The sequence below is a fragment of the Hydra vulgaris genome, chromosome 03 (assembly GCF_038396675.1).
Source record: "Hydra vulgaris chromosome 03, alternate assembly HydraT2T_AEP".
Classification (NCBI taxonomy): Eukaryota; Metazoa; Cnidaria; class Hydrozoa; order Anthoathecata; family Hydridae; genus Hydra; species Hydra vulgaris.
This window is the reverse complement of record NC_088922.1, coordinates 13,207,438-13,214,748: the sequence shown is the minus strand read 5'-3', so window position 1 is coordinate 13,214,748 and position 7,311 is coordinate 13,207,438.

The following is a 7,311-nucleotide window of genomic DNA, read 5'->3' as shown; positions in this document are numbered from 1 at the left end:
ATTTATGCCCAAAACTCTATGTTTTAGTTGATGTTTGTACTCTCGTGTCCTTAATACAAAAGGGGAGGGGAGGGGGAATTTCATTCCAGATCTAATAAAAGGGGGGGGGGGAGAGAGAGAATTTTTATGTTACAATATAAGTATTTTTTATTAAAAATTTCAGTTTATAAATCCAAACTAATATTTTTTACAAAACATGCATAAAACTTTTTAAATCTAGCGTGGCTTGCAGTCAAATGCCCATTTTCTAACAGCTGTTTTATAATAATTTCAATAGGATTTAATATGATGATATAAGTTTATTACTTTGGTGAGAAATAAATTAAATGCTCATTTTCGATAAATCAAGGTCTACGTGGGCGGTGATTTCTAAAGCCAGTTTACACTGAGATAATTTGTTTGATAAATTTTTTAGGTCAATTTTCACTTCTTTTTTTTTTTTTTTGATAACTAAAAACTATTAAACGGTGGGGTCTTAATAAGCTTGGGGTGGGTAGGGAAAATTTCCAACAATGCCGGACATTATAAAACAGTTTTCTGTGTCAAAAAAAGATTGAAAGATTCAGGTTATGTTAAAAAGAAAGCCAACAATTACACAAAAAAAAACTCATCAATAACATCAAAGCTCGTTCATAGAGAAACTCAATCAGGTCCATGAGAGTAATAGCAAAGAAGTTCAATGTAAATGATTTTACAATAAGAAAAATTGTTTAAAACACTATTGGTGCAAAATCATTGGTGTAAACACAAAGTTTTCTTTTAACTGATCAATTACAAAGTCCGAGACTTAAACGTTAGAAAAATTGTTTTTGGAAGTCGAAAAAAGAAGATGCCTGTTCTTTTCATCATGGATGAAAAATATTTCACAGTAGATCAAGCTAGAAATAATAGAAATCTACATTTTAATACTTGCTCAAAGTTCAGATCCAGGATTAAGGCCAATGGACGTTGTATTGACTAGACTATTCTAAATACATGTGTTTTAAAGACATTCAAAGGCAAATAATTTTATAATAATGTAATTAAGACAACGTTGTTTGACATTTGCTTCGGTTTTTATTTCAACTTTTAACCAGCGAATCAGGTTGCGTATTTTCCTGCCGATTCTTAGCTAGCATAGGGTATCAAAGTATGCAACCCGGTTTTTATTGTGTCGTTTTTATTTAAAAATTTTTAAATTTAATCAGCAAAGAAATTCAGCCGGTTCGCGCAAACCGTTTGTTAGAAAATGTAAGTTTTGCGGCACCGGCTATTTGCAGTTTTTTTTTCTTCGCAATTTTTACTTTCTTTACGGCTATTGCAGTTTCTTTCTTTACAATTGGTTATAAAAGAGAGAAAAATATAAGAACAAAGGTCTCAAAATTAGTAGGAAATCTTATCTATGGTTCAAAGATTCTATTAAACTTAATTGTGCAAACTATTAAATTTATGTGTGCAATCTTGTTATTGAATATTTTGAATCCTACCAATAAATTCAATTGAACAACATTTTATATAAATATATATTTAATTATAGCATAAACTTAAAATGTTAACTAAATAGTTTAATAGACGTCGAAAATATGTTTAAATCTCGACGTTTAATGGAGGTTTGATCTGAACGTTAATCTGGATTTTATTCTCAACGGATATTCGACCGAAACTAAGCGTTTTGTTTAAACCCTGTTTCGAACTATAGTCGTTCATGTGTTTATTATATACTCAGACTAATGATGTTGTACCAATAGTGTTTTTAACAATTTTTATAACTGTAAATTGAGCCCCCTTTCCATCCCTCTCATAGACCTTATTGGGTTCCTCTTTACCTCTTTGGGTGACTCATGACACAGAAAACTGTTTCTCAATGTTACGTTTACCAAAATAGATTGTTTATGCTAAAATTTAATGTTAGGTCAAGTACCAAATCATTTTTTACATAACTTTTTTATAAATAGCGTTAATAAATATAACACAAGAAAAACAAGAAACTTTATTACACCTTTCAAAAAAACAAAACTTTCCCAATTCTCAATTTTTTATCGGGTTACTTATTTATACAACAAACTAGTAACTAAAAATAAATCAATTTACAATACAGATAATCAAAATTCTTTGAAAAGAAAATCTGATACTGAATTTAAACAAATATTCTGAATTTTTTTAACAGACTATTCATTAAATTACATATATATCAACTACAAAGTGAACTGACTCGTTTATGTGTATTATCTAAATGACTCTCACCTTTTTCAAACAATACATTAAAAAAGTTATTTTTTCCACAAAAAAAAACACTTGATTTTTATTCTTAACAATTTTAGTTATTATGCTGCATCTTTAATTTTATGTTAAATTTTTATCTTGAGCTTATTTTAATTTAAAGAATATCCAAGTATAGTTGTACTTAATATATAACTATATTTAACATAATCATAATATATACCAATCACATTGTAAGGGCTTCGTGATAAGATCACTACGATCTTCTTGAAGTGCTGCGCGTACTATTTAATTGTAAATTTCATCATATATTTTGACTCGCGAAACTTGTACATATTACACCTTTAATTTACAAAATTTGTAAATATTATATGTACAGCAAAATATATAAGGAAAAAAAAAATGTCCGGTATTGCCAAACCCGCTCGCAGAGCTGCAACATCGTCTTCTCATTTAGGCTCCACGGAAAAAAAATGTGTCAATATTTTCTTTTCGGAGAGTGTGAAACAAAGCACTGAATGCTTACCTTCTCAGTAAAAAAAAATGGAACAATTATTAAAAATTATTCAATTCTACGGATTAAAGTTGAGTTTAAAATTTTAAATCTCACAACTTTCCTTAATTTTAAACTATTTTTTATTGTAGACCAAAGGTGGGGAGTCACAAATATTATAAGGTCAAGACTTCTGAATCCTAAAAGATTATTGTATAAAATTTAAAACTTATCGATGAATATAAAATTATTAAAGAATAGCACAAAAAATATTTTACCAACCTTTTGCTCTCACGTTTGGGGCAGTTGTGGCTATAATTTTAGGGCTTTTTCTCAAACATCGAAAAGGCTGGATCTGCCCCTGCAATGCAGTTTTGTGTTTTTCCTTATAATATCGATAAAATATAAAGAACTTAGTATGGTTTTTTTCACATTAAGTTCCTATCGATGCTATTATTTCGCTAGCATAAAAATAATAAAACAATGCCTGATTGCTTTTAAGAAATTTACACTTAAATACACAATGTAGGGGAGAGTGTGTATGAAAGAGCCAGGTTTTAAAGGGGCCAATACCATTATTTTTAACTTACTGGTATCTGATCCTTAGTGTATTCAACTCTTTGTGCGGCAACACTGAATACCTGTAACCCACAAAAATGTACAGTTCTACTAAAATCAATAGTTTCGTAAGGGAGCACTAAAGATTTTGAAAATGAAAAGTAATTTTTTGGTGGTTTACTTATTTATTTTTAAGATTAAGTGTAATGTTTTATTTGATAAAAGAAACATGCTGCATTCTTATATATATATTTGCCCTTCATTTACACAAAAAATGACAGATTAAAGCTTTTGTCAAAATTGTTTAACTTAAGTTTATGCATTTAACCAAACAATTTTTTGAAAGAGCCGACTGTTTATGCTATGAATAGGCCGACTATTTTATTTACCTTTTTTATATACTAAATAATCGTTTTGCGCTTTAACGACTTCATATATTTTTCGTAATGCTTCATTGAGCTTATTCTATCGAAATTATTTATGCTAAGAATAGGCCGACTATTTTATTTACCTTTTTTATATACTAAATGATCGTTTTGCGCTTTAACGACTTCATGTATTTTTCGTAATGCTTCATTGAGCTTATTCTATCGAAATTAGTTTTAATGACTTTTCCTAAAGTTGTAAAACATAGCTCCGTTTGAATTTAAAATAAAATTTAATAAAATTTTAAAAGTCAAAGTTCTGAAAAAGTCATTTTTTTTTTTTTTAAGTTTAAATAATTTTTTAAAACTATTTTTGTATTGTTTGATTCATTTTATTATATTCTATTATGTATTTATTATATTATTATGTATTTTTATTATTATGTTATTTCATTATTCTCATTCTCATTTAATATTTTTTATCATTAAGAGAAGTTGTTCTTCCTGAAATTGTAAGGTCTTATTTAAAATCAGGACCTACAAAGAATTTAAAATCTAAGGATCTTATAATGGCCTCTGCTATAATCACAAACACTCCTGAGAAAAATAAAATTGAAGAGAAAGAAACAAAAAAAAAACCTAAAAAAAGTGTTATTAAGAAGTTTAAAACAAAAATATATACAAAAAAAAAGTATGATTCCATTGATTCTAGTGGTACCATATCGTTGCACAATGATGCAAGCTCCAATGATAAAATAGATTTATTAGAAATAAAAAAACAGAATGTTTGTGAAGAGGATGATAAAAAATCATTGTATTGCATGTAATAGACAATATGGTAAGACCAACGAAAAATGGTACCAGTGCAAGGTATGTAAAGGATGGACTCATGAATCTTGTGGCTTCAAAGGTGCCATTAACTTCTTCTGCCAAAAATGTTTCTGATGTTTTTGTAGTTTTTGATTTTGTAGTTCTTGATTTTGAATAATTTGTAAAACTATTATTAAAGCTGTTTTATCAATTGTTTTATCATTGATTATCATAGAGTTATAAAACTTTAAGTACAATCTGATCTTTAGAAGTCTATTTAACAGTTTAATATTTTTAAAAGACTTGATAGTGTTCAAAAAAAAGTTACGGCTGATAGTCGTTCGAAAAAAGTTACGGCTTATTCAGAGGTGGCTCTTTCATTGACACAATGTTATGAAAGAGCTGTTTTTTTTCTTTTTTTAAAGCAGGTGTATGATAGATTATTAGCATTGTTATCTGATTTATTTTAGTTTTAAAATATTACCCAATAATGTAATTATTGAATTTAAAAAAAAAAAAAAAAAAGTTATTACAATTGAGTTTTTTTAACGCCATTTTAAAATTAGCTCTTTCATACACACTCTCCCCTATAAATTATGAACTTTACTAAAAAATTTTCAAGTTTCATAATATTGCTCATTGATTGTTATAGCTAGGCCAGTGAGTGTAAAACATTCTTCTATTGTTAACAACTGAAAACAAGAGCTCTGATTGGGACTGTATCCGGTTTTGTAACAGTTTTTTATTACCTCAATATTTCAAATATTACCTCAAAGATATTTCAAAATCCTGTTTGATTTGATTTTAATTCCATTTTTCAACAAACGTGATCTTTCAAAATCAGCCAATCAGATTGTTCATATCTTAGATTATTCTGAGCCTGTACGGGGTGTCAATATATGCAACCGGGTTACATAACTAATAAAAAAAATTTTTAAACGATTTTGGTGGAAGAGCTTAAAAAATTTAGTTTTTTTTAAAAATCATAACTGTTTTCTAAATGTGAGACCTTTTTTACACTATTTGTACCGTCATTATAGTGTAAAAGTGGTAAATTAATACTTATTTCAAAAGTTTGTTTACTAGCAAATATATTTTTTAGGGCAGCAAGGCTAACCGATGCATTGAGTCTATCGCATGTATTTTTGAGTCTGTTCATATAAACATTCTAACAATAACTCGTAATTTGATAGGTCAATAAAAACTAATTTTAATAGGTTACTAATCCATGTTGCCACATTTATTTGTTTTTTATACTTTGAAGTATTATGTAACATAATACTGAAACCAAAACTAGTTTCAGTTCTCGGGCAAAATTATTAACGAAACTCTTGATTTGGATATCAAGTCAGCGGAGAAAAATAGTCATAAAAAAAAGCAATAGCCTTTTTTACGGCGCAAATATTATGAATATTACTTCTTATGGATAACTAAAAAAAACAGAAATAACTTTGCATACTATTTCTCGAATTCTCTGACAAAAATTTTCCACCCGATGCAGTTAAAGTTCCTTTTAACTAAATTACGTAGCCCGCGACCCCCTTTCTTTTTGTACCTGTGAAACACATTCTAATTTTTCTTGAGTTATTCCATAGTCTTTGTACGGCTCAGATTTTACTGTTTCTATAAACGATTATCTCTATTTTCATCTTCATTTCCAAAATAAAGATTATAAATTATATTATAATTTTTAGTTGATCCTACGAAAATTTGAACAGCACCAGGTGCTTCTATTGAACTTGCGAAACTTAAATCTATAATAATATCTGGATTTCTTTTCTGTTGTGCTTATTTTCCAATCGTATAACAATTAAAATTTTTGAAAAAAATGTTCAGTAAATAAAGCTAAACAATTTTTCTTCAAAAAAAAATGTTTTTCATATTATTTTTCTACCCCTATCACGGTGTTTCAGTGCTCAACATTGAACACTTAGCACTGTACACTGTACATTTACCCTACGGTGTTAAAAGATGACAAATATTATGGTTTGATAAAATTTGTAACATCAAGTTAGTGTGCTTTCTTTAAATATTCAGACCAATGTTTAATACTTTTCTTAATTAAGATAAAGTTATAATGATCAATCATAAGAATGTATAGGGGAGGGGGAATTTACAAGCGCCAAATATTTTACAAAACCAAAGAATGACATAGGCTGCATCTCATACTTATTTTAAGGAAAATGTCTAATACTTAATTCTAATAATGGTTTCGGTTTATAAATTCAGTTTTCCTGATTTCATACAGTACCAACTCGGTAAATATTTTACTATTTGAGTCATTTAGATTTTCTACCATCAGTCTAACTCTAAACATCATTACTAAGTCAAATGGTTTTCTAGTAGTTAACCATGGTTAACACAAGATGATTCGTAGAGATATTCCTGTTAATTTAGCATATACTAAATGCTATCAGTAATTCGATAAACGTCTACCGGCAGTAAAACGTGCGTTGGAACAATACCGCTGAAAATAAATGTTACATGGAAAATTTACCGCTACTTTATATTCTCCAAAACTTTATATTCTTCAGAATTGTTTGTATGAGTCAGCAGTAAACATTCTGAAACAATTTCTGATGCAAGATGGGCAAGCAGAAAGTATTATATGCAATTGTGCAGTTATTAAATCTTTGGATTCGAGCCACTCGAGAAGATATAAATCTATGAGAATTTAAAGACTGTACAGGAAGTGCTAGAACAGAAATATTCATTTTAAATGCTTTTTTAAAATTTTATTTCTGAAAAAGCTATTGAACAATGTTTCTGTTATCAAATTATATTTCAACGCAAAATACAGACATTTCAATTTGAAAAACTATTTGCTGTTTTTTGTTGCATTTCGTTTGCAAAACAAAATATCTGCAATCAACAATAATAAACAAA